This window comes from Hemiscyllium ocellatum, chromosome 22 (genome assembly GCF_020745735.1).
Source record: "Hemiscyllium ocellatum isolate sHemOce1 chromosome 22, sHemOce1.pat.X.cur, whole genome shotgun sequence".
In the NCBI taxonomy this organism is placed as follows: domain Eukaryota; kingdom Metazoa; phylum Chordata; class Chondrichthyes; order Orectolobiformes; family Hemiscylliidae; genus Hemiscyllium; species Hemiscyllium ocellatum.
This window is the reverse complement of record NC_083422.1, coordinates 43,358,275-43,385,361: the sequence shown is the minus strand read 5'-3', so window position 1 is coordinate 43,385,361 and position 27,087 is coordinate 43,358,275. Positions and strand designations below refer to the sequence as shown.

The window sequence follows — 27,087 nt, the reverse complement described above, 5'->3', positions numbered from 1 at the left end:
ACTTCCTTGCTGACCATGACTTACCTGTATTGTTCGTAAACAAAGTTTTTCACTGCACTTTGGTACAAATGGCAATAAATAAATCAATCAAGAGCCAGTGCTGACATACTAGGTAGAATGGTATTCTCCTGTGCCATTTACTTTATTGATTCTATAGGTATCCCCATTGAGGGCAATATTTATCCTTCAGTCTGAGGATGTGGGCATCTAGGAGGTAGGACAAAATGGCTGAAGGAGCTGAACAAAATGGCTTCTGCTTGGCTAACTTGGTCTGTACTGAATCAGGCAGATATTTGTGACTCAGAACAAACAAGAAACTGCAGACTGATGTAGGTCTAATACAATATTGTAAATGCAGAAGTAACGATTTAACCCTAAACACAAGGCAGGACAAATATGATTTTAAGAACAGGTTGTTTACAAGGAATCGTGACAGTCTAAGGCAAAAGTGCACATGGACCTCGGGGAATCTGATTGATTGTTACTAAGCGATCATGCTCCAAGTCTGACTATGAACAATGTGCATAAGCTCTATGCAAACTCTTTAGGTGCCGGATTCTTTTTATGGCCTAGGAGTACTCATATTTTTGGGCTGATCAGGGTCTACCGACTCAGCTGTATCAAAGAATAAACGATTGCTTATGTGATTCACAAAGAGTCGTTTACAGGTGTGCTTAATTATCGATCCCACAAATCGTTTTTTTTCTATTGGAGCTTACTGTGCTTAAACTAGTTACATGAATTTCCCACACCAAGACTATGATTGCACTTCATTTGCTGAAAAGTATCTTCAGAGGTCCTGAAAAGTGATATCAAAACAAATACTATAGTCATTATATCTGCAATTTGTTTTATTTTCATAAGTTAGATGGGAATATGTGAAATGTTTTTGAGTTTTGTCTGAGAATATTTTTATTAACTCAAGCAAAAGTGACATCTTTCTCCTTCCTAACTTCTATTTTGACTAGCTATATTTTCAAATAAATATGAACTAAATCCGGGATGTTAAAATAATTCCTTTTAATAGAACAAAAGCCTTCACATCGCAGGAAGTCGATGTGTTGCCCTGCAATTAGCTTCCTGTTTTTGTTTAGATAGTTTTTCCTACACATTTGTCTTATACACAAATCCATTGTTTCTAGTATAGCTGAACTTGGAACTCAGTATGCAATCAGCATTGTGATCTATTGATGACAGACAGTGCCATCCAGAATTTGCGTCCGTCATACTGACAGTCCAACTGCTTGAAACTGTATGGTTACTGAACTAGTTTGTTGTCAAGTTAACTTGATATTCGAAAAAAACTCCGATTCGAAATGGACAACTGAGAAGAATTTGGGATTTTTGAGAAGCTGTGTAGCTCAGATTGAGGTTCAGGTTATAAGTTTGATCATTGAGCTATTAGGTTTATTCTCAAACGTTTCGTCACCATGCTAGGCAACATCATCAGTGAGCCTCCTTTGAAGTGCTGTGTTCTGTATTGGCTTTCTATTTATGTTCTTGGTCTGTTAAAGTGGGTGATATCATTTTTAGTTCTTTTTCTCAGAGGTTGGTAAATGGGGTCCGAATCAACATGCTTATTGTTGGAGTTTTGGTTTGAATGCCAGGCCTCTAGGGATTCCTGTGTGTGTCTGTTTAGCCTATCCTGGGATGGATGTGTTGTCCCAGTCAAAATGGTGCCCTGCTTCGTCTGTGTGTAAGGAAATTAGTGACAGCTGGTCTTGTCTTTTGGTGACTAGTCGATGCTCTTGGATCCTGGTGGCTAGTTTTCTGCCGGTCTGTCTGATGTAGTGTTTGTTAAGCCCTTGCAGAGTATTTTGTAAATGGCATTTGTTTTGCTGGTTGTTGGTACGGGTCCTTTAGGTTCATCAGTTTGTTGGTAGGTTTTTGGGCTACCATGATGCCAAGGGGGTGGAGTAGTCTGTAGTCACCTCCAAGATGGTAGTGTGGCTAGAGTCTCTGTGCATGTTGTGTCGTCTTGTTTGGATTTGTTGTTTAAGAATCAGTGGAATGTGTTTATTGGGTAGATAAAGGTTGGCACCTTTGTATGAAGTGCATTGTGTGTGAGGCATTGTTGCTGGAATTTGAGCTGGCATTATTGTGGGTGTATAAAATTATATTATGATTTTGAACTGTGACAAACAACCAAATGTGCACACAGTGGAACTCTGTGTCCTAAGGGCTGGTACTGATATTACAAATCTGCTACTGGTTGTAGGTGTGGTTAGAACAATTTGAGACTATTGAAGCACAACACGTAATGTGAAAGCATATTGCTGTAAGTGGATATTTTTCTCTAAAAGCATAATACATTAAGCGAGTCAAGTGAAAACAAACACAATGTCAACACTATCCATGAGGGAGTGGTTAATACAAACTCCATACTCATCCATCCCTTACTGTGTGAGTGCTTAATTTCATCCGGGTTATTGGGAGGCCAAACTGCACGATAATGACAAATAAGGACTTGGAACTTTGGAGTGTTTTCAAATACTTCTGACTATATAGCAGCATTGGCAGCAACCTGTGGAAAACTACTATATTGGCAAGGCGAATAACATCAAAAATATTGATGCTGTACATCACATACCTGCTATTCCAAAAGGCAAAATGTTTAAGAGACTGGAAATCTGAAATCACACTAAAATGCTGGAAATACTCAGCAGGTCAGTCAGTATCTGAGAGAGAGAGAGAGAAAGAGGAAATGCATAAAATTTAATGGTGTCACTCCTGGGTGGATTCAGAGCTCGGTGGATGGCACCATCTGATCGGCTGCTTGTATGTATCCTGTCTCTCACCAAGTCTGTTCCTGTGCTTGCTGAACCACATTAATTCCTGATTAAACAATGCCTCAATTCTAAAATTCTCATCCTTGTTTTCAGATCCCTCCATGATATCAGTAATTATGAGTTATCTGCTTAACACCCCATTCTTCTTAAATATTTATGCTTCCCTAAGCGAATGTTAATTGCTTCACCACTGGCACTCATACTACACAAGTCAGCTACTGGGACCCTAAACTCTGGAATCCTAAATTTTTTTTAAAAATCGAAGCCTCTCCACTTTTCTTTCCTCCTATTACATGCTTCTTAAAGCTGACTTCGTCATCCAAGCTTTTGGCCACCTGTTCTAATATTGCTTTCTGAGGTGCAATATGAAGTTCAGTGTATAATTTTCCCATAAAGTACTTGAGACATTTGATTACATGACATGTTGTATAAAGTCTTCATTATAATATTTGGTGATCTCCGTTCTCCATCTTCTCCCATCAGTCACTCATTCTTATTTCAATCCCACTCCATTTAAGGCTGTCACAGCCACTCCTTGGCCTTTGACTTTCCTCTTTTCATTTTTCTTGGTAACCCATCGTCATCACTCCCCTCACCACATATTCTGTCCCACTCTGCAACAGACCTCACTCCATTTCAGTCTTATCTCAAGTTCTTTCTTCGAAGGTCCCAGTTTTCCCTAATGTCCTTGTGATAGTTCCTGATTTTGTATTTACTTGTCATTCCACGCAACCATCTCAGCATCTGTTTTTTTTTAACAAGTGTCAGTTGTTTCTATCTTCATAGTGTAGAAATCTGCGCAACATGTTATACAAGGTCAGTCTTGCAACTATCTTGTATATTGTTCCTTCCACTTTTAGTGAAACATTTCTATTAGTTAACACTCCATTACAGTTCTTCAATTCTTTAACCATTGTCCAGTTTCCATTTCCATACTTTGCAAAATCTGCAGTCACCTCCCCCAGTTACTTACTAACTCCAAGTCTTCATCTATAGTCTTTACAGCTCCATTCTGATTATCTTCCTAGGCTCAAAGTGGGTCCATATATATTGGGTGTTTTCTTTATTGATTTTCATAGCCTTCATTCAAGTGATATGTAAAGTAAAGTTGTTTCTATTTTAAATGCCATTTGAAGCAACATCAGTATCACGGTGTAACTGCACAAGGGAAATGAACAATATTTTCGGGACTTAAAATATGTTCGTATTGGTGCACTATGTTGGCAGTGCCTTGACCAATTAAAGTGCACTTGCCAACCAATCAACACTCTCCAATCACAGTATAAATGTTGTTTTTCCATGCAAATGATCCTGATGGGCAATATTTATGTTGCTTGATATGTAATGAAAAACTTTTAACCACATTTCTAGCAATGATAAACATATATGAGATTGAATTTAAAAACAACTCAAAGAATCCATTCACAGGATGAGGGTGTCACTGGGCAGGCCAACATTTATTGCCCATTTCTAATTGTCCAGAGGGCAGTTAGGAGTCAACCACTTTGCAGGTTTGAGATTACATGTAGGCCAGGCCAGGTAAGGACGGCAGCTTTCTTCCCTAAGGGACATTAGAGAACCAGATAGATTTTTCCAACGATCGGCAACAGATTTATGGTCATCATTCGATCCTTAACTCCAGATATTTGAAAATTCAGTTCAAAGTCCATCATGAGGCTGAGGAGTGACCTTATAGAGGTTTACAAAATTGAGGGGCATGGATAGGGTAAATAGGCAAAGTCTTTTCCCTGGGGTCAGGAAGTCCAGAACTAGAGGGCATAGGTTTAGGGCGAGAGGGGAAAGATATAAAAGAGATCTAAGGGGCAACCTTTTCCATTCAGAGGGTGGTACGTATATGGAATGAGCTGCCTGAGGATGTGGTGGAGGCTGGTACAATTGCAACATTTAAGAGGCATCTGGATGACTATGTGAATAGAAAGGGTTTGGAGGGATATGGGCCGGGTGCTGGCAGGTGGGACTAGATTGGGTTGGGATAACTGGTCAGCATGGACGACTTGGATTGAAGGGTCTGTCTCCATGCTGTACATCTCTATGACTCTATCTGCCAAGCTGGGATTTGAACCTTGGTTCCCGGAATGTTATCTGCGACTCAGGAGACATTTGATTATATGACATGCACTGTATAAAGCCTCCATTATTATAATTGTCAGCGATATTACCACTAGGCCATTGCTATCCTTTGAGTTCTACCAATTTGTATTTGCCACTGCTGAAGGCTGATGAGCTTCTGTCAACGCCTGGTTATGTGAGGTGGTGTCAGTCTTCATTGTTAGGGAATCTGTGGACAGTTGATTGTTTACCATTTACAAAGGTTCAGTGGAAGGGTATCTAACCATTCAGAACTGGGACTAGATACTTTTATTAAACTTGTCCTGGGTTCTCCATTTAATCTACCCTGATCTTGTGCCTGCTTTTCACTCCCACTGTCCTCTATTAAAAGTTCCTTCTTTAAAAGAATGCTAATTTTTATCATCCTCTGTACCTGTTTTCTTTGGATGGCTGCCTTTTCCAAGATGAAATATCTCCCAACCTTTGTACGTTAATAGTAATATATAGATGCAAGTTTGATTTTTAAAAATTCTGTATTCATGGAAAAGCTCAGCTTATCTAATCATTTTCCATTTGAAGGGGCTCTTTGGAGTGTCTGAGCTGCCATTGCTCCTTCACCAATGCCCCCAGTAAATGTTTGGTTGATTATTCACCTCACTTGAAGTTTGTGAGCTCTTGGATGCCATGCTGATCCATGTAACAGTGGCATGTTGTAAAGTAGTTCTGAGACAAAAGTGCACGATATAAATTACTTACTTTTGTTTGGAAGGGAGAAAAGATTAAAATATTAAGCGCTGTTTCATGGTGACAGTCTTTCTACTGCCTTGCAAATCATGTTATTGTTCAACTGAATGAATCATGTCTTCATTTTATATCCTCCATGTCAGTTGCCCCAATAGCCAGTTATGTTAGGAAGTTAAGTGTCCTGTTATTGCAAGATTGCCAGCTGTGTGTACAATACTGTACTTGGCCACTTAACAAGATAAGTTGTTGTCTGCTAAAGAAGAATTAGTGAGTACCCTGGAATGATTACAAATAAGTAGTTGCACCTGAACCCCTAATGAGGTCAGTACAATTAGGGGAATCATAACCAACTATTTTTATTTTCACAAAACAAAGAATTTTGGATTTTTGTTTTCTCCTTTGCCCGTGGCAAAGCTAATGCTTGATATTTGTCTGCAAAATTCATACCCTTGCAATATAATTAACGTAGTTTATCAAATCATAACGAGCAATAAACAGGAAAGTCTTTTTCTGTAAATGCAATATTGTTGGGTCCTCTTAGGTATATACATACAATTATTACATTGTGTCTAGCCTGCAGTAACCTTTGTGCAACAAAACTTGATAAACTTTGAAGTAACAGATGATTGCTAGATACTGAAACTATTTACATGAAAATTTTATCATTTTGCCTTTCAATTGGATAAAAATCTTAAAACCTGAATATGAAGAATCTTTCAAGAATTAATGAGCAACTACATCTGTCCATTGAACCTTTGAAAACTGTTCAATACGTAGGAACTTTTAAAATTTGTGTGTTGCAACCAGTTGCCATTTTCAGTCACATAGGCCAGTTGGATCCCACAAGTAATTCTACAGAAACTTAAAAACATAGTTGTAAGGTACACTGCTTTTGCTCCCTTTTGGTTATTTCTTTTAGTAATTCATTACCTTTTTAAAAATTACGTAAATAGTCAACTTGGTCTATACAAGCCCTTAGAATTTACAGAAAAATTGTAATGTTTGTGAGTCTCTCAGTCCTCCCTAACCTCCATATTCTCCTAGTCACATTACTAGTTTTATTTGTGGCTATGGGCCAAGTACAGGCAAATAGGACTGGTTCAGTTTCGGAAACCTGGTCAGCATGAATGAGTTGGACCGTAGGGCCTGTTTCTATGTCGTATGACTTCATGATCTCTGAATTCCCTTAATTTGTTTTTAATTACATGATTAAAGAGAAAAGCAAATTCAAGTTGTACAGAAATGAGATTTGTAAAGTAGTTGTTTGCTTTTTAACAGATTTGATAATGTTGAAGTATTTAAAAGTCTGCATAATTAAAAGGTCAAATGATTCCATTAGTATTCGTGTTTAATTACTAAGACTAAATTAATTTAATTTTTAAGTCTATTCAAAATTTTATTTATAGATTAAGTATCACACACTTATCCATTAATTGCACAACATCAGTTCTAAAAATACAAACCCTCGGTTTTCAGTTATTGATTGGATTGTGGAGGCTTGTGAGACCAGTGGTGTTACACAGGAATCACAACTTGGTCCACTTTTGTCATTTATAACAATTTGGATGAGAATTTAGGAGGTATGATTAGTAAGTTTGTGGATGAAACCAAAATTGGTCATGTTGTGGATAGTGAAGAAGATTATCTAAGATTTCAAACAGATCTTGATCAATTGCATTAATAGGCTGAGGGGTAGCAGATGGTATTTAATTTGTGAGATATTGCATTTTGTTAAAACAAACAAGGACAGGACATATACAATTAATGGGACGACCTTGGGTAGTATTGTAGAACAGAGAGATCTCGGGGTTCAGATTCATAATTCTTTGAGTTTGCATCACGTATAAAGAGCGTGAGTTAAAAGACATTTAGCATGCTTGCCTTCATAGCTCAGACTTTTGAGTATTGGAGTTGGGATGTCATGTTGAGGTTGTACAGGATGTTGATGAGGCCTCTTCTGGAGTACAGTGTCCATTTTGGTTGACCTGTTATAGGAAGAATGTTGCTTGGAATGGAGAGTTTGAGTTGTATTTAGGTGAGAGGGGAGGTAGTTGAAGGGTGACCTTTATAGAGGTTTATAAAATCATGAGGGGGATAGATAAGGTGAGTAGCAAGGGTCTTTTCCCGAGGTTGAGGATTTGGAAAGTAAGGAGCATACTTTTTAAGATGGGAGTAGAAAGATTCAAATAGGACACAGAGCAATTCTTTTAACCGAGTGTTTTGTATGTGCAATGAACTGCCAGAGGAAGTGGTGGATGCATCTACAGTTACAATATTTCAAGGAAATTTGGACAATCACCTGATGAAGGAGCGACGCTCCGAAAGCTAGTGTGCCTCCAATTAAACCTGTTGGACTATAACCTGGTGTTGTGATTTTTAACTTTGTTCACCCCAGTCCAACACCCAGCATCTCCAAATTATGATTCTATAGTAGAGATCAATAGCAAAGAATTAAAATAAGGTAGTTCAGTTGCCTTTTGTTTAACTTGGAGAACACTTCACCTAGATGTCATCCCATTTTCTCCCTTAGTCGAAGCAAAACGTTCAGAGACACAGTATAGTTTTACCTCCTTCATCTTCATTCTGGGTCCTGGAGAGAGAACGACTGCCCATGTGCATAGTTACATCAGTTCTCAGTCTTCTCTCTGGAACAGCACTTTCTTAATGAATTATATTGTCATTTTATAGGAAGGAGCATCCAGATAAGGCAACATACATATTAATTGGGTGACCGTTGCAATCATTGAATGTCAATTGTAAAGATTAAGCCATCTGCTATTACACAATGAATGTTCTTAACCTTACCTGGCTTCACATAATGAATACTTTTCACCTTGTTAAACTGACCTTACAGTATTGGAAGCATTCAATATGTTAAATGGCTCTACATAATGAATGCTTTTCCACCTTGTTAACCCATTACCCTTGCCTCCAGCACACCATTGTTAACTGCAAGCTCTCATCTGAACTGAGTCATGCTCAGCTGGACCTCTTGTTTTACAAAACTCAAAACTTAACTCTTTCCCTACTTGCTCATACCCTATACATATTCTCATAGAGGGTGGTGAGCCTGTGAAATTTGCAGTCACAGAAAGCAATCAATGCTAAAATATGGAATGCTTTCAATAAGTAGTTGGATAAAGCACTTGGGGCTTAAGGGATCAAAGAATATGGGAGAAAAGCGCAAACAGACTATGTGTGTGAGTGATCAGCCATGAATATAATGAATGGTAGAGCAGGCTTGAACATCTATTTGGCCTAATCTTGCTTCTGTTCCTATTTTCTGTGTTTCTCTCATGTTAAATTTTGTTTAATACTATTGTGAGTAAATCACAAGTTACCTTTAATTTGGCTACTTATTAAAAAATCCCACAGACAATCAAGTACTGAAACGATGGTTTAAACTTTATTGCATATAGCAACCAAAGTAAGATCCCTTAAGCAAACAAGTTAAATCTCGCAGCTCAACTTTACTATTACCCAATTTATGAGGGAATCTAGCCAGGATTTCAACAACCATGTTGGTCTCTGGAAATGGCCAGGGTTCGATCCTTGCGTTGCGTTCTTTAAAGTTCTGTTCCTGACTTGTTCTGGTGTTGGGTTTTTATACAGTTCTCTCTTGCTTTCAAGTTTGTGGTGTGACATTATTAAGGATTCAGTAGACTCCTTCATTCCCCGCATTGATTACTTTCCTGGAGACCTTGAGCCTGGAGCTTGTCACCTTATCAGAAGTAGCTCCTCTGTTCTTTGTTGCATCTAGGGTTAACAGTCTACTTAAAACATAACTCAAAGTTTGGGAGAAGATTTGTAGCTCGGGTGCTCGTTGTTGTGATTCTGTTCGCCGAGCTGGGAATTTGTGTTGCAGACGTTTCGTCCCCTGTCTAGGTGACATCCTCAGTGCTTGGGAGCCTCCCATGAAGTGCTTCTGTGATGTTTCCTCCGGCATTTATAGTGATTTTGTACCTGATTTGGACTGACATAAGAGACACAACAAGCAGTGAGACAAAGTATCGTACCCCTGATAACAAGGAAAAGACAAACACATAACCTCAACACCAAGGAGAGGGAAGCACTAAAAGCACAAAGAAACAATAAGAATATAATCATACTACCAGCAGACAAAGGCAGAATGACGGTCATCCTGGACAAAGCAGAGTACATCCAAAAAGCACACCAACTACTTGCAGATACCAGCACCTCCCAAAAGAGGGAGTTTGACCCCACCCCACAGCTCACCAGTAGGATAAACAACACACTAAGGAACCTACGAAAAAAACGGACAGATAACCAGGTTTGACCTACAGAGAATGAAACCTGAAAGCAACAACACCCCCAGATTCTATGGACTACCTAAAGTGCACAAACCAAACATCCCACTCAGACCCATAGTATCACTATCAGGGACACCATCACACAAACTGGCTAAAGAACTGCAACAGAAACTGAAACATCTGATCAGCGGATCCAGACACACTATGCAGTCAACACAAGAATTCTTGGACATCCATCAGAAATATACACATAGACAAGGAAAAACCTATGGTCTCATTCAATGTAACGGCACTGTTCACCTTTATCGACAAAACCCTAGCCAGAGAAACAATAGCCAACCTGCTGGACATACAGAACAGACAACAAGACGGGGAGCCTATCAACAAAAACTGCATACTCAAACTACTGGACCTGTGCCTCACAGCACACTTCACATTCAACAACCAAATATATGAACAAATCAACGGCACACCCATGGGCTCACCCATCTCTGGACTCATAGCAGAAACGGTAATGCAAAGGCTAGAACAAACAGTCTTACCGCAAATTCAACCCAAACTCTGGGTCAGATATGTAGAATGATACCTTTGTAATCATTAAAAACACAGAAATAGAGAACACACACCGGATCATCAACGCCACACTCTCAGGAATCTGATTCACTAGAGAGGAAGAAAAGGACAACCAACTCCCATTCCTAGACGTGATGGTACAGAGAACACCGAACGGAGAATTCACCACAAAGGTATACAGGAAAGCCACACACACAGACCAAGTCCTAAACTACGAAAGCAACCACCCCAACACACACAAAAGAAGTTGCATCAAGACACTGTTCAAAAGGACCACAACACACTGCAGTACACTAGAACTGCAAAAAGAGGAAGAAGAACACCTATACAATGCATTCGCCAAAAACCGATACCCCCACAATTTCATCAACAGATGCCGAAGGGAAAGACAACGGAATGAGGACATGCCACAACCCAAAGGACTAGCCACAATACCATACATCAAGAGCATTTCCGAACTGACAGCCAGACTACTGCGACCACTAGGACTCATAACAGCACACAAACCAACAGCCACTCTCAGACAACAACTCACCAGGATGATGGACCCGATACCCAGCATGAGCAAAACAAATGTAGTGTACAAAAAATCCCATGCAAGGACTGCACAAAACACTATATAGGACAAACAGGAAGACAGCTAACGGTCCACATTCATGAACACCAACTAGCCACGAAACGAATGACCAGCTATCCTTAGTAGCCACACACTCAGATGACAAGCAGCATGAGTTTGACTGGGACAGCACTACTATTATAGGACAAGCCAAACAGAGAGCAGCCAGGAAATTCTTTAGAGGCATCCACAGATTCAATCAATAAGCACATCGACCTGGACCCAATATACCTGCCACTGCAACAGACAGCTGGAACTGACAACCGGGAGCGGCAGGTACAAATCACTATAAATGCCGGAGGAAACTCACAGAAGTGCTTCACAGGAGGCTCCCAAGCACTGAGGATGTCACCTAGACAGGGGACGAAATGTCTGCAACACAAATTAAAACATAGCTTTTCCTGTATTTACTCCTTAACTACTTCTGCAAGGCAATCCTTGTCCATGATGACGATAAAACATTCAGTTTATCAAGCAGGTGTCAAAGCAGTTGTTATCTCTTCTCTCTCCTAGGAAACAACTTGTTTAGATTTTTAGATTTAGATTACTTAGTGTGGAAACAGGCCCTTCGGCCCAACAAGTCCACACCAACCCGCCAAAGCGCAACCCACCCAGACCCATTCCCCTACATTTACCCCTTCACCTAACACTACGGGCAATTTAGCATGGCCAATTCAGCTAACCTGCACATTAGTTCCTTCTTCCCAGAGATGGTTAATTTGCATGTTTCATTCAATTTGGGTGGCTCAGTGGTTAGCACTGCTGCCTCACAGTGCCAAGGACCCGGGTTCAATTCCCACCTCGGGCAACCGTATGTGTGGAGTTTGCACATTCTCCCAGTGTCTGCATGGATTTCCTCCGGGTGTTCTGGTTCCCTCCCACAGACCAAAGATGTGCAGGTTAGATGAATTGGCCATGCTAAATTGCCTGTAGTACTAGGTGCATTATTTAGGGGTAAATGGGGGAATGGGACTGGCTGAGTTGCTCTTTGGAGGGTCGTAGTGGACTTGTTGGGCTGAAGGGCCTGTTTCCACACTGTTGGTAATCTAAATCTAATCTAATCTTTTGTAACATTTCTCTCCTTGTCTCTCTTATGGACTACAAGTTGTGAAGTTTATATTGTTGCACTCCGTGCAGTGGATGAACTTGTATCTTATTACAGTTTGATTACTTTGCCTTTCTAATTTTGATTTCTGTCTTTACTTTTACTTTAATTCTTCATTGTAATCCCAATATTATACCTTTTTTGTAGGCAAGATTCAAATCTGTTTAAGTTAACCTATTTTTTAAAAAAAAAATTGATTATTGTCAGCTGTGGCCAAATTAGATAGCTCACACAAAGGTGGTGTGTTCCACCCCAGAGGCTTAAGCATTAAAATCAAAGCTGAAATGCCAATGCAGTGCTGAGAAAATGCTACACTGTCAGAGATGCCATCTTTTGGTTGAGACATTAAACTCATCCTGTGTTGAGGTAATAGATCTCAAGACAATATTTTGAAGAAATGTAGAGAGGTTATTCCTAATGTGCTAACCAATGTTACTCTTAAATCAACATCGCTGAAGCACATAATCTAATTCACTTATCGCAGTTGATGTTCTGTCGTTCTTATCTGGTCTGTTCTGTGTAGACTGCAGTTCCACATTAATGTGACTTACTCATATCTGTCCTCTGAATTGATTTATCATGCCACTCAGTTCAAGGGCAGCTCAGGATGGGCAACAAATATGCATCTTGCCAATAATGCTCATATGCTGAAAATGTGTTGCTGGAAAAGCGCAGCAGGTCAGGCAGCATCCAAGGAGCAGGATGAGATTAGATTAGATTCTTTACAGTATAGAAACAGGCCCTTCGGCCCAACAAGTCCATACTGACCCTCTGAAGAGTAACCCACCCAGACCCCTTCCCTATATTTACCCCTGACTAATGCACGTAACAGTTTGGGCAATTTAGCATGGCCAAGTCACCTAACCTGCGCATCTCTGGATTGTGGGAGGAAACCCGGAGTACCCGTAGGAAATCCATGCAGACACTGGGAGAATGTGCAAACTCCACACACACAGTTGCCCAAGATGGGAATCGAACCCGGGTCCCTGGAGCTGTGAGGCAACAATGCCACTGAGCCACTGTGCTGGGGAGAGATGATATAGGCAGAGTTAGTGATGTCAGTAAGTTTACAATTTATGGCAATTCATGGTGATTCCACTCATAGACAAAAAAAGCAACCACTTAAAACCCTCAGACTGCTGCTTTAAACTTTCAGAGAATACTGTAAGTAAGTTTAATTTGCACTGACCTTTTCCATTCTTATGCTTGGGCAAACAGATGTAAACCAGGGGAATAAGGTATCCCTGGAAATTGTCCTCTAATTTTTGCATGTCCAGAGTCTCTTCACCACCATCACCACCCACCACCCACCTCATGACCCTGCTGCAGTAGAAAATTTTGCCCTCGACTCTCCAAAAAAATGACATTTGATTTGTGCTGTATGTATGTAACATTGTCATTTTCGCTGAGGTAACCAATTTTTTGCTAAATCAGTTTATTCACGAGGCCTTGGCTCAAGATTTATTTTGTGCTACACCATATCATTACCAAATGGGAAATGTTAATTTTATCGTTTGGAGATGGATTTGTACTGCAGACCCAAAGGTGAAAAGGCATTGCAACATCAAATCAATTTTGATTTTGGATGGTGTTTTGAGAGAATTGTATTGTCATTGATTTTCTGCTTATATTCAGCATAATAATTCATTTTTCACTTGTGAAATCTTAGTATTAATCAGTTGAGTACTTTTGAATTATATATATCGATCTTGTATGCTTTATCCTTTCTGCCACTCAATTTTGCAATTATCCTGCATGATTGTCATGACCCATTTGTTAGGTTTCACTAAAACTTTTTTTGCTTCATTTATTTGAGTCCGCACCCCTTTTTTAAAAAAAATGTACAGCCCAATTTTGGACCAATTACTTTGTGCGCAGAGGTTGCATGCATATTGTAAGCAAAAGAGGCACCTCCAACTATCACAAGGGTATTTTTGTAAAGTTAATTTAGGTAAAGCTGTAGCATAAGCAGTATTTCACATGATCCAAAGCATGGAAGACTGAGAAATAGTATACACATGACTCAACGTGAAAATGGCAGGAGTAAATTTATGTCCAAGTTTCACTGCAAACCCAACTGCAAATAAGATTGAGGGTGAAAATATTTAATAAAATCTAGGTGACTTATCAAATTGGAGTTTATACCATGATTTTTTTTAATACTGTATATTCAACTCTTAGATTGAATTTCTGAAACTTGTTGCTTATTGCTAAGTTTTATTCCATGACCAAAATCCTATTGACCATTTTCCACACCAGAAAAAAAGTCCTCTGAATGCCTCCTTTGATGTACTGTACAGTGTTACTAAAGTTCCACACATGAGAAGTGCTCTGTGTAAATTGTTGCATATAAATATCAGTGAAATTGTGAAGGGATCTGTCAAGGTACTGAAAAGTACTATAATAATTACTAACTAATGATCATGGTCACTATCAAATATTTTATATTATATAGCAATTAGCTGAGGTTAACAAAATCTTGATGCAAAATCTTTAATTTTTCTCTGTGCATGCAAAGGTGGATATGCTGGTTTACCTTTTTAATTACAAAAACATAAATGTATACATGTATTTGTTGTAGTGACTAACGTTGGTGTTTTGATTGTTGGGTGTACCTTTTATAGAAATAAGGATGGATTTGCCATTATTGTATTGTTTCCTTTAAAATACTTCATTGGATTTAAAACTATGTACAGCAAGTTTGTGTGATACTTGCACTTGTAACTGAATAATACCTGAGCATCTTTTCATTATTGGCTTTCTGTTACACTATTTTAATGTGTGAGATGCATCATCCTACTCAACTCCAGTGTCAGATAATGGCAGAGATACTTACTGGAACTAACCGCTAACCAAACAGCCGGGTATAATTCTGTTCACATTGTATAACAACCCATTTACCACTTCATACAGCAAGACATTCCAATCAATAAAGGATTAGTTACCCACATTAGTCATATTTTGAAGGAATGTTTCCCTACCAAACTGTTGTTTCCCCTTCTTTACTTTTTATTTTTATCAGTGAGGTAAACTGGTAACATCTATTTGGATTCTGTACAACAGTTGTACAGATGGCTGGCAGCCTCTCACATGGCTGTTTTGTTCTAGGTAATCTGTTTTTGGAGCTACTCATGCAGTAATGCAGAATGTTTACCATCTTGTGTTTAATCTTTTCTTGTTGATAAGAAAGTAAAGGTATTTGCCAATTGACTTTGTCATGAAAGTTATTAAAAATTTCTTTTAAAAGACAAGAATCTTCACTTTAGAAACATAGTCATAGAGTCACATAGCACAGAAATTGGCCCTTCAGCCCAATTCGTGCATGCTGACTAGATTTCCTAAACTAAACTAGTCTCATTTGCCTGTGTTTGGCCCATATCCCTCTAAACCTTTCCCATCTGTGTATCTCTTTAAATATATATTAAATGTTGTAATTGTATCTGCCTCTACTATGTCCTCCGGCAGCTCATTCTGTATATGCACCACCCTCTGTATGAAGAACATTTAGTACAATTTAGGAATCTGATAAAAACTGCTAAAATTCAAACCGGACTCGAGTGAATGTAAGATCGGTGTTCCCGATGATTAGAGGATACCCGAATCTGGAGTCAAAATCTAAATGTATGGGGTAGGCTATTTAGCGCTGACATGAAGAGAATTTTATTCACCGAAAGAGTGGGAATGCTGAGTAATTCTCTGTCACAGAAATCAGTTGAAACCAAAATTGAATGTTGTCAAGGAGGACTTAGATATAGTCCTTAAGGCTAAATGAATCAATGGATATAAGGAGAAAACAGGAAGTGGGTACTGAGTTGGATGATCAGCCATGATCATGTTGAATGGTAGACCAGGCTCAAAGGGCTGAATGATCTACTTTCGTTACTAGTTTCCATGTGGGTGATTTGAATATTGTACCGGATCTGGGCAGTTTTCAGGGAGTGAACTAGAAATAACAGACACCTTTCTAACTGTGATAGTTTTGGTGAATTGTAGTCACAAGGAAAATTGTTCAAAATAAGTGATTCTTTGTCCTCTACGGGATGAGTGAAAAACGTCTGACATTATGACATTTTCTGCACAACAAGCTAGAAGAAACTGCAACAAAATGAGTGGCCACTTAATATTTCTCTTTCATGAATGAAAGAGAAATATTATTAGGACAACAGAACAACCAATCTGCAATCATTGAGGGATCAGTAAACCTCAACTACTACTGGCATCTCAAATTTATAGATTATATTAGTTTAACTTACTGTCCATATCAGGACTCCCTCGGTACTAAATAGGAATGACATTCAAGCTCGAATTCCTGAGGCAGGCTTGAATCCTTTACTTAATTAAAATAAGTGTGCTGTCACTTAAAACAAGCTGCTGTGGGGGCATGAAGACAGGTCAGCACACCTGCGTTGCAGATCAGGCCAGTACTGTCAGGAAAGGATATGATTCATCATTGTTTGTGAGTGGGGTTTCCCCCACCATTGTACTGCTGTGGACTGCAGCTCTGGTGCGCTGACCAGCTTCTTTCTTTGCAAACTTGCTGTATTCTGGAATGTGTTCCTTATTCAGCTGAGCCAACCGTGTTTCACAATTCATAAGTTCTCCCAGTCTCTTGTAAATAATTTCACTGCATTGTCGCATCATTCCTTCTTTTGACCTTTTGCCAATTCTGCTAGCCATCCAAAGCTCTCACCTTATTGCTTTACAGTTCATTCCTTTTAGGGTGTATGTATATTGTTTGTCTCTCCTTGCCTTCACTCGCCTTAGAAGTTGCCGTTCATTGGTCAAATTTTGATAATTCTGACAAAGGATTCTGCATTAAATGTTTCCTTTATTCACAGATGCGCCTAGTATTTCCAGCATTGTCAATTGGTGTTTCAAAGTTCCAGTGTTTACTGTTTTTGGTATGTAGCCATCTGGTGTCAGAGTAAATAGTATTCATTTTAACAATGCCAGAAGATCGAGCAGTTATTTTGCACCTAAGTCTGAGTGATACACAACTGGATGCTAGAATCATATGTTGTAGACACTAGTCTCTCTCTTAGGTAGACTAAATGTTGAATTTGAAACAAATGGGAAGCCTGTTGGACAGAAGAGTAGAACCACTTTGAGGTTTGCTTTTTTAATAAGCATGAATACAAAACTTCATTACTAAAACTATTTTGATGAAACTCTGTCATCTGTTTGTACATTTGCTGTAAAACAAAACCATATGATGCCAACAAAGAGGAAACTTGAAATCCACTTTTCTGAAATGCAAGTTTAATTTGCTCTCTTAGATTACTGTAACTTTAAACTGGAGTCAGTTAGCTCTAGGTATGAATGCATTAATAGTCTTGTACAAGTGCTTTTGTTCACTTGGTAAATGATGCAGATTGACCAGTAGCAGACTGCAATACAATCGAGCCAGTGCATGCTATTGTGTAAAAGTGACAGCCGTTAGCCTGGTTATGTTACGTGGTGTGCAGCTGTTACAAAAGTGAAAGTTAATAGTAGAATTTAGCTGGATCAGAATGTTTTATCTATCAATACAGTTTGTTTTCTGTTGACCTATTTCATTAATGTAGATTGGTGTGCTTAATCAGATTTTAAAAAGGCTTTTCTGTTACCTCAACCAATGGAGTATTGTGTTTGTGATACATCATAAAAAATACTATATTGCGAAGAATTCTTGGCTTGTTGACAAATGCAGTCTCACTTTTATGCCTCAAACAATTAGCTAGTTTTTACAATTTGTCACATCTTTTTCAAAGCAAGCTAATTAACAATTCTCCTATTAAAGAAAACAAGCTATAATTGTATGTTGTCCCCAATTATCAAAGTTATCCCTCCGGTGCAGTCTGTTACATTTGCTGTGGTAAATTCTATAAACTATTTTGGGAAAGACACCTGTCAAGAGTGTGGTGCTGGAAAAGTACAACAGGTCAGGAGAATCAACGTTTTGGGCATAAGCCCTTCATCAGGATGAAGGATCATTCCTGATGAAGGGCTTACACCCGAAACGTCGATTCTTCTGTTCTCTGGATGCTGCCTGACCTACTGTGCTTTTCCAGCACCATACTCTCGACTCTGATTTTCAGCATCTGCAGTCCTCACATTCTCCTAGAAAGATATCTGCCAAATTGAAATTTACTTGGAAACATCGGAATGAGCGAATTTGCTTATAAATCTTAATGAAAATAAATCCAGTAGCAATCCACCATTCAGGCTCTGAATTGTAAGTACCTTATTTTAAGAATGTTACTGATAGATTGTAATGTGCAACTGTCTGTGCTTCCAGTTTACAACTTGTATGTTTTACAATGGATGTTATTTGGGATTGCAATTGTTATTTTTCAGTAATACCTAGTTACATGTTTTCACTAAAATCTGTTTTAGTAGTGTTCATTGATTTGAGGGATTAATGTTGAACAGGACACCAGATTAGGCCCATTATCTTCAAAAAACGCCTTGTTAGGAGTTTGTTTGGAGGAGTCCTGACTGAGTCCACTCTTGAAAATAGTTCTTTTTTCACAGCAGCTAAAGGAATGAGTCACCTCAGTTGAAAAGTTTAGCTTATACATCTTCCAGATGTTTGGTTAGAAATCTGCAAATGAACAAAAGCTGAGCCAGCATAATTTCTTAGCTTATTGTAAAAAGACTTCATATGCACAGGACAAAAAGAAGGGAGAGTCTGTTTAGTTGAAATTAATATTTAGTAAACGCCAGTAATTTCTCTAGATTTGAAGAAGGAATATGAAATTTTGCTTGTTATTTTAATATTTGTTCCATATCTAGACAAGTTTTGCTTTTCTTTTGTGTTCTGTTATAAACAACCTCTGCAACCTCATGCGACAATGTTTCAATGAATGACCACCACTGTTACTAAAATTTTAAATAGAAATCTATCAAACCAGGTTTCATTCTGGTATCTGATGTACCGAACACCAACAGCTGGGATCATAACTTTAGAAAGTTAAAAATCACACAACACCAGGTTATAGTCCAAAAGGTTTAATTGGAAGCACACTAACTTTCGGAGCGACGCTCCTTCATCAGGTGATTGTGGAGGGCTCGATTGTAACACAGAATTTATAGCAAAAATTTGCAGTGTGATGTAACTGAAATTATACATTGAAAAACTGTCTGTTAAGCCTTTCACCTGTTAGAATACAATGATAGTTTTACTTCTTTCATGTGTAAATCACAAAACCCTTTTTTTAAAAGTTGCATTCTCAGGTTAGCTGCTAACAATGGTGATAGCTCGACAATATGTTGAAGGTATTAGCCCCCTTTGTTCTCTATCTATGATCTGATGTTTAGATTGATTCTAATCTAAAAAGTGAGATAACAGAGTTTTACATAAATTCATGCAGTTTTTGAGCTCAGAGTTCTACATGAATGTAGAAGTTCTACATGAAAGAAGTGAAACGATCACTGTATTCTAACAGATGAAAGGCTTAGCAGACAATCAGTTTTTCAATGTATAATTTCAGTTACATCACACTGCAAATTTTTGCTATAAATTCTGTGTTACGATCGAGCCCTCCACAATCACCTGATGAAGGAGCGTCTCTCCGAAAGTTAGTGTGTACTTCCAATTCAACCTTTTGGACTATAACCTGGTGATGTGTGATTTTTAACTTTGTACACCCCAGTCCAACACCGGCATCTCCAAATCAGTACTTTAGAAAAGATCAGTGCTTATATGAAACATTCTTTTGGATTTTATGTCAACAACTTTGGAAGAATTATCAACAACAATACCTTTTCACATTTGTGGATTTTAAAAGAAAGTCTTAAGAGAAATGAATTATTGATGGTAAAGCTAGATTCAAGCAGATTAGTAAAAATTTTCTTTGCTTTTGTCATTGAAGGAAGCATTCATCTTCAATTTAATTTTTTTTCTTTATTCATTCACAGCATGAGGGTGTTGCTGTCCAGGCAGCATTTAATGCCCATCTCTAGTTGTCCCAGAGGGCAGTTGAGAGGAACCACATTGCTGTGGGTTTGGAGTGATATATAGGCCAGACCGGGTAAGGATGGCAGTTTCCTTTCCTAAAGGACATTAGCAAAGCAAATGGGGTTTTCCAACAATTGACAATGGATTCATGGTCATCATCAGACTCTTAATTCCAGATAACTGTTGAATTCAAATTCAATCATTTGCTGTGATAGGATTTGAACCGAGGTCCCCAGAACGTTTTCTGGGTCTCTGGGTTAAGAGTCCAGCAATAATATTACTAAGCCATCATATCCCCATTAATTTTTGATGTCCTTGTCAATTTATTTACCCTCAATCAACAAAAGTAATATAATTTCCTGTGACTACTGGATAGACTCACAAACTCTTAACATTTGCCTGTACCTGGGTTTTTGTTTTTGCTGCTGTTTACCCATTATTTTCTGTCTATGCTACTTAACTTTGTGATCTGCCTGAACTACTTGCAAGACAAAGCTTTTCACTGTGCCTAGGTACATGTGACAATAAATTCAATTCAAATTCAATTCAATTTCCTCTATGCTAGAAGGTAAAGCAAGTAATTTTCCAGATGTTGTTATTCTTCCTTCTGTAAACGACTGATTTTTGCCATTTAGAGGAGTAAATACTTATCTACTTCCATGGTAACAACACTATGGCCTTCCTGATTTTTCTAGCTCTGTGTCACAATAAACAGTATTTAATCCACTGCATTTGATATTGCTGCTGCATTGCCAAACTTCTTTTTCAGGAAAAGCCTTACATTTAAACAGCTCCTGTCATGATTCCAGAAGGTACCAATGAGTTTCACAGCCAATTAAGCCCTTCTGAAATGTAATCATTGTTGGAAATCATTAGGAAAATATTGTAATCAATTTAATACAGAAAGCTCATATAACCAGAAATGTGATAAAGACCAGGAAACTATCTTACTTTTGTTGATTGACGGTAAACATATTGACAAGGACCTCAATAACAATTTCCTTGCTCACCCTCAGAAATTGCCATGTGATCCTAAATGTCCAGTTGAGAGAACAGATGAGGCCATTGGTTTAATATTTAACTGGCAAAATGACACTTCCCATTCCATAGTTGCTACGTTGCAGAATCAGCCTTGATTTTTGTGATCAAGTGCTGGAGACACAGCCTTCTGATTTTGGCCATATTTCTCCCGCGTGAATCACTGCTGTTACTGTGCATTTCAGCCTAGATGTACTCTGAAATTCTCCTTCAGCCTTTCCTTTAAGTATAAAGTTTTAGTTATCTTGTTAAAGTTGTTATTCTAACTATCGTTGTGATGTCTGCTGATGGAATGGTGGGCAATTTAGATCAGAGTGTGAAACTTGGCTTGGTAGATCAATAATTTTATTTTTGTAATTTGGTTACTATGATAGTTATTGAATATATTCACAAGAGGCTACTAATGTATTTTTAACTTTGTTTTTAAAATATGTGTAATAAACTTGTTTGGAAAGATCTCATCATAAACATCAAAAAGAATAATTCAGCTCTTTACCCACCAGTATCTTTTACGCTCAAACTCTGAAGTTCTGTCTCCTGTCTTCACCCTTCATTACTTTCTCAGCTGACAAAGTTTTCAGCATTTTCTTCTGATGAATTTCGACACGTTCATCAGATATGCTTCTCTCCATTACTTTCTCTCCATGGGATACACAAACACAGGCTAACTTACTGACTTCTTCCTCACTGAGCTCAGAAAAATTATGGTTTTTTTCCCAGCCTTGTCTATTTAGACTGCTAATCGCTTAAGTCTTTTTGCCAGCTCTGACAGCCTGGAGACTGCCAAAACTAAACTGCCCTTCTGCTTATTATACACTAAGGTAATTGTATATAGACTCCAAGTCACATTGTTGGTGACAGCTTTATTTTCATTAACCACATTCAATAAAACTCTCATCTCCATTAATTGATAGCTGCCATAGATAGAGAGCCAATTCACATCCAATTAACCCTTAATTAATATATCCATCATCATGTCTTGTTACGATTCCGTCATCCCGTCAGAATATTTTAGTTCATAACACTAATACGGATCTTTCCTCACTGAACAAGACCTGCTTGTGGCCCCTCGAAATTTGTCTCTCTCTAGGTTGCAAATCTTAAAAAGTGTTGACTTTTTTTTAATCTCACCAGGTACATAGGAACAGGGAGTTGACCATTGAATCAGTACTGCCATTCTCAATTGTTGCGAATCATTGACTTCTCTTCGTAATAGATCATGCGACCCTGCTAGGGCTACTGAAGGAAGACAAGGTGATGCCGCCCATAGCTTCTGGTAGAATTCAGTATTGGGCCCTTTTCCTCATTGCACACAAGTACAAATTAGAACACTGTCTGGAAAACCATGTGCCTAATGCGGATGCCTTGAGCTGCCTCCCATTGCCAGATGCTGCATGGTGGTGCCTCCACTGGAAGAGACTCTTTTGGTTTTAAACTTCCTGGACACCCTTCCAGTCACCGCAGACAGTATCAGACTGTGGACACAAAAAGATCCTGTCCTAGCAAAACTAAAACAGCTGGGTGGAATGGGGAAACAGAAGGGCCATCACAATTAGGATTGAAAGCTTTCTAGTTAAAGTGCAGCAGGTCAGGCAGCATCCAAGGAACAGGAAATTCGACATTTCGGGCATAAGCCCTTCATCCTGATGCCTGACCTGCTGCGCTTTAACCAGCAACACATTTTCAGCTCTGATCTCCAGCATCTGCAGACCTCACTTTTTACTTGAAAGCTTTCTAGACCAGGTGAGAGCACATCACCATAGAGGACAGCATACTACGATAGGGAGCAATGGTGATTGTCCAGAGTAAAGGTTATTGCCAGATACTGGCTGAACTCTAGGGTTATCCAGGGTTTTCTAAAATTAATATGCTAGCAAGAAGCTATGTCTGGTGGTGAGGGTTAAATGCTGACATAGCTGCAGAATGCCATCAAGGACATAAATTGCCACCAGCAGTGCCCTCACATTCGTGGGAATGGCTCGATAAACCCTGGACTTGGTTGCAACTCGATTGTGCTGATCCTTTCATGGGCTGTGGAGCTGGAAAAGCACGGTTGGTCAGGCAGCATCTGAGGAGCAGGTGAGTCAACGTTTCGAGCATAAGCTCTTCATCAGGAAAGTTGGTCTAGGGATCCAGGTGATGTTCTGGGGACCAGTGTTCGGATCCTGCTGTGGTAGAGCTTGAATTCAGTGAAGTTCTGGAATTGAGAGTCTGATGGTGACCAAGGAGCCATTGTTGGGAAGGGGCCCATGGGTTCACTAGTGTCTTTTTGGGATGGAAAATGCCATCCTTGGAAATTGTGAGGGCTGCAGTTGCTGGAAGGTAGAAGCCAAAGTCCATATATGTGGAGCTGGAGGAGCAGAAAAGGTGATGTTTCTAAAAGAAACCAAAATATATAAAATCTCCTCAGTTCAGGCGACTGACTCAGAGCTGGCTGGCCACAACCAGTGAACCAGTGCACATGTCAATAAAGGGTGATTTGGTGTCAGGATACTGATCTTAGTACAGTTATTTCAGATATATTTTCAGTATTTGTGAAAAACCATAAAAACAGTTGACTCTATCATTTTTCGAACAGTTCGGAAGGACACCAGACTACCTGTTGGAAATTGTTTTATGGTGTATAATTGCTTTGTCATTAATGTATTTAAGGGTTTGCCTGAGGTTGCACCAGCAAGTTGATGCTGAAGACTGTAGTTTGTACAGTAACTTCGTTTTGTTGTAATGACATGAAAATACTCTGTTGTGTGAATGATGCATAATACAGTCCAACTTCATTACTTTTTTCCCGTACTGTTATGGTTTCTTTTCATTGGTGCGCAAAGTTAGCAAACAAACTTTTACTTCATCGTGCAAAGTCTAATTGTGAGCGGAAAAAAATGTAGATTGTCACAGGAGTGAGCATATAGAGTGACCATATAATAACTATTTATCCATAAGTGGGTCAATAATTGAGAAATCTGTCATTGCAGGAAATGCGAATATGCCTAAGGCATTTAAATGATTTGAGATGTTAAATTATCTGTTGGGCTGAATGATTGGGCATTGTGCTCGTGCCAGGTGAGAGAAAGTAGTTTGGAACAAATGTTACAAGGTTACATGCTGTTTAATAACTTGCAAATGCCACAGGTAATGCAAAAAGAATTGGAGAATGGCAGAAGATATGATACTGGCAATTCATTTGTTGAGTTGTGTGAAATAGCTCTGTTACTTTCACTAGTTATCTTCTCATCACTGTTTTGTGAGAAACCATTCAATTAATATGTGGTTTACAGCCCCCATTCCTGATTTGTGACCTTAATTTATTTAGATAAAGAGCTAGATTTTGAATTTCCACCCCATATTTTGTCAACATCTTTAACTTCTACACAAAGGCCTTTTATTTAAACCATTCAGGAATGATGCCTCCAATGCTTCCATTGGATCCCTGTGAATTTTGTTAGTATTACCAAAGAAGACAGAAGAAACAAAGCTCCACTTGAAATCCAGAGCAGTTTAGATTAGACTTACAGTGTGGAAACAGGCCCTTCGGCCCAACAAGTCCACACCGACCCGCCGAAGCGCAACCCACCCATACCCGTACATTTACCCCTTACCTAACACTACGGACAATTTAGCTTCGCCAATTCACCTGACCCGCACATCTTTGGACTGTGGGAGGAAACCGGAGCACCCGGAGGAAACCCACGCAGACACAGGGAGAACGTGCAAACTCCACACAGTCAGTCGCCTGAGTCGGGAATTGAACCCGGGTCTACAGGCGCTGTGAGGCAGCAGTGCTAACCACTGTGCCACCGTGCCGCCCATTTATCCACACCGACTCTCTGAACACTAACCCATTCAGGCTCATTTCCCGACCCTATATATTTACCCCAACTAATGCACCTGACACTATGTGTTAATTCACCAGGACTGTGGGAGGAAACTGGAGCACCCAGAGGAAACCCCACACAGACACGGGGAGAATGTGCAAACTCCACACAGACAGTCACCCCGAGGTGGGAATTGAACCCGGGTTCCTGATGCTGTGAGGCAGCAGTGCTAACCACTGAGCCACCGTGCCACCCCAAGTTTTTAAAGATTATTTTAAGATTATGGGCAAAGCTGTGTCTTTCCAAATGAGAAAATGATCACAAAGCTAGGGGAAGACCATATGCTGTTGAATCTTTTGATCTTGCTTCTACTGATGTTTGTCATGCAATCTGGCTGTGTTGGGTAAGAGTAAGCAAACAATCTAAACTGGAATGTGGAAGCTGCCATCTAACAAAAAGTGTGTTTGAATGCATTGTGGAGCAAATTTTGCTGGTGTTTAATATGTAGAAGTGAAAATATCCAATTGATGTTAATCTAGGATTAGCCAATATATGACCCAAATAATTTAGTTGCAGCTAAAAATGCTCAGATTTAGGGAATCACAGATTGTGTTGCAAATGAGGTGAACCTGCTTCTCCAAAATTACAGGTACTAGTCTGTAACTGCAGAGTTCTGCTTGACGACAAGAGACTTTTGATAAACTATGTTGAAGTAGGTGTACCTGTGTCACAACTTTTAAGGTTTACAATAGAAACTAAAAATTATTCTGTAAGCTACTTTTAAACACTGATCTCAATAAAATGAATATCCAAACTTAGGTACAAGCCATCTTATGTGCCTCTAAAAAGATATCTTAGCTAATCTTAATTTGCTGTAATAGCCAAGTATATTCCTAAATTTTAAATGTGGTTCTGACTTTGGTTCTGTTGTATCATTCTTCAATATGGCTTATGGTTTCCCTTCTTTCCTCAAGGTGCTGACTAATGTTGGGGTGGGAATAGTTCCAAGGAGGCAGACAATGTCTAGTACCTCATCATTCTTATTCAATTCATATAACCTGCACACATTTGGACAGTGGGAGGAAACCAAAGCACCAAAGAAATCCATGCAGGCGCAGAGACAGTCACCAAGGCTGGAATCAAACCTGAATCCCTTGGACTGTGAAGCAATACTTCTAACCACTGAGCCACTCTGCCAGGAATCATTTCTTATGCTTTAACCAGTAGGATTTGTGTAGCTTTTTACAATGTAGATAAAATTGTGGCATGAGTGATAAAATTGAAGTACTACTTTTTTATTTATTTAAATGTTCATCTGTTGAAATATTTTTGGTAAATTAATGTGAATATATGTTTACAATTCAGTTGTATTTATTTGAAGGCCGAAAGTGACATCCGATGGTGAAACATAGGATCTACAGTCACTACTAATGCAGAACAAATACAGTATCAAATGCCTATCTGACTGAGTGGATAATGCAAGAAAATTGCTGAGTTGAAAGTAAAAATACTTAATGTACTTGGCATTTCTATTTGGCAATTCGCTTTCCTTTTAACAGAGTATCGTATTTGAATATTTCTGACTTCAATATTATCAGTATTGAATTGCGCACTAAGTAATATCCTTCAAGTACTAAACAGAAAAAAACTCACGGTAGCTCAGTGGTTAGTACTGCTTGCCTCACTGTGCCAGGGACCCAGGTTCGATTCCAGCCTCAGGTGACTGTCAATGTGGAGTTTGCACATTCTCCTCGTGTCTGCATGGGTTGCCTCCAGGTGCTCTGGTTTCCTCCCACAGTTCAAAGATGTGCAGGTCAGATGAATTAGCCATGCTAAGTTGCCCATAGTGTAAGGTGCATTAGTCAGAGGGAAATGGATCTGGGTGGGTTACTCTTCAGAGCGTCGCTGTGGTCATGTTGGGCTGAAGGGCCTGTTTTTACATACTGTAGGGAAGCTAATCTAATATAAAAAAACTGAGGATGTTGGAAATCAGAAACAAAAACAGGAATTGCTGTAAAAGCTCAGCAGGTCAAAACTCAGTGCAGAAGAAGGGTCAGTGGACCCAAAATATCAACTCTCTCCACAGATGCTGCCAGACCTGAGTTTTTACAGCAATTTCTAGTTTTGTTT

General features: G+C 39.1%; 1 protein-coding gene across 1 annotated transcript in view; it reads left to right on the top strand.

The window, feature by feature from the left end:
- pdzd8 (PDZ domain containing 8) overlaps window positions 1–27,087 on the top strand; it is a 189,490-nt gene that overhangs the window by 22,243 nt on the left and 140,160 nt on the right. The window lies entirely within an intron of this gene.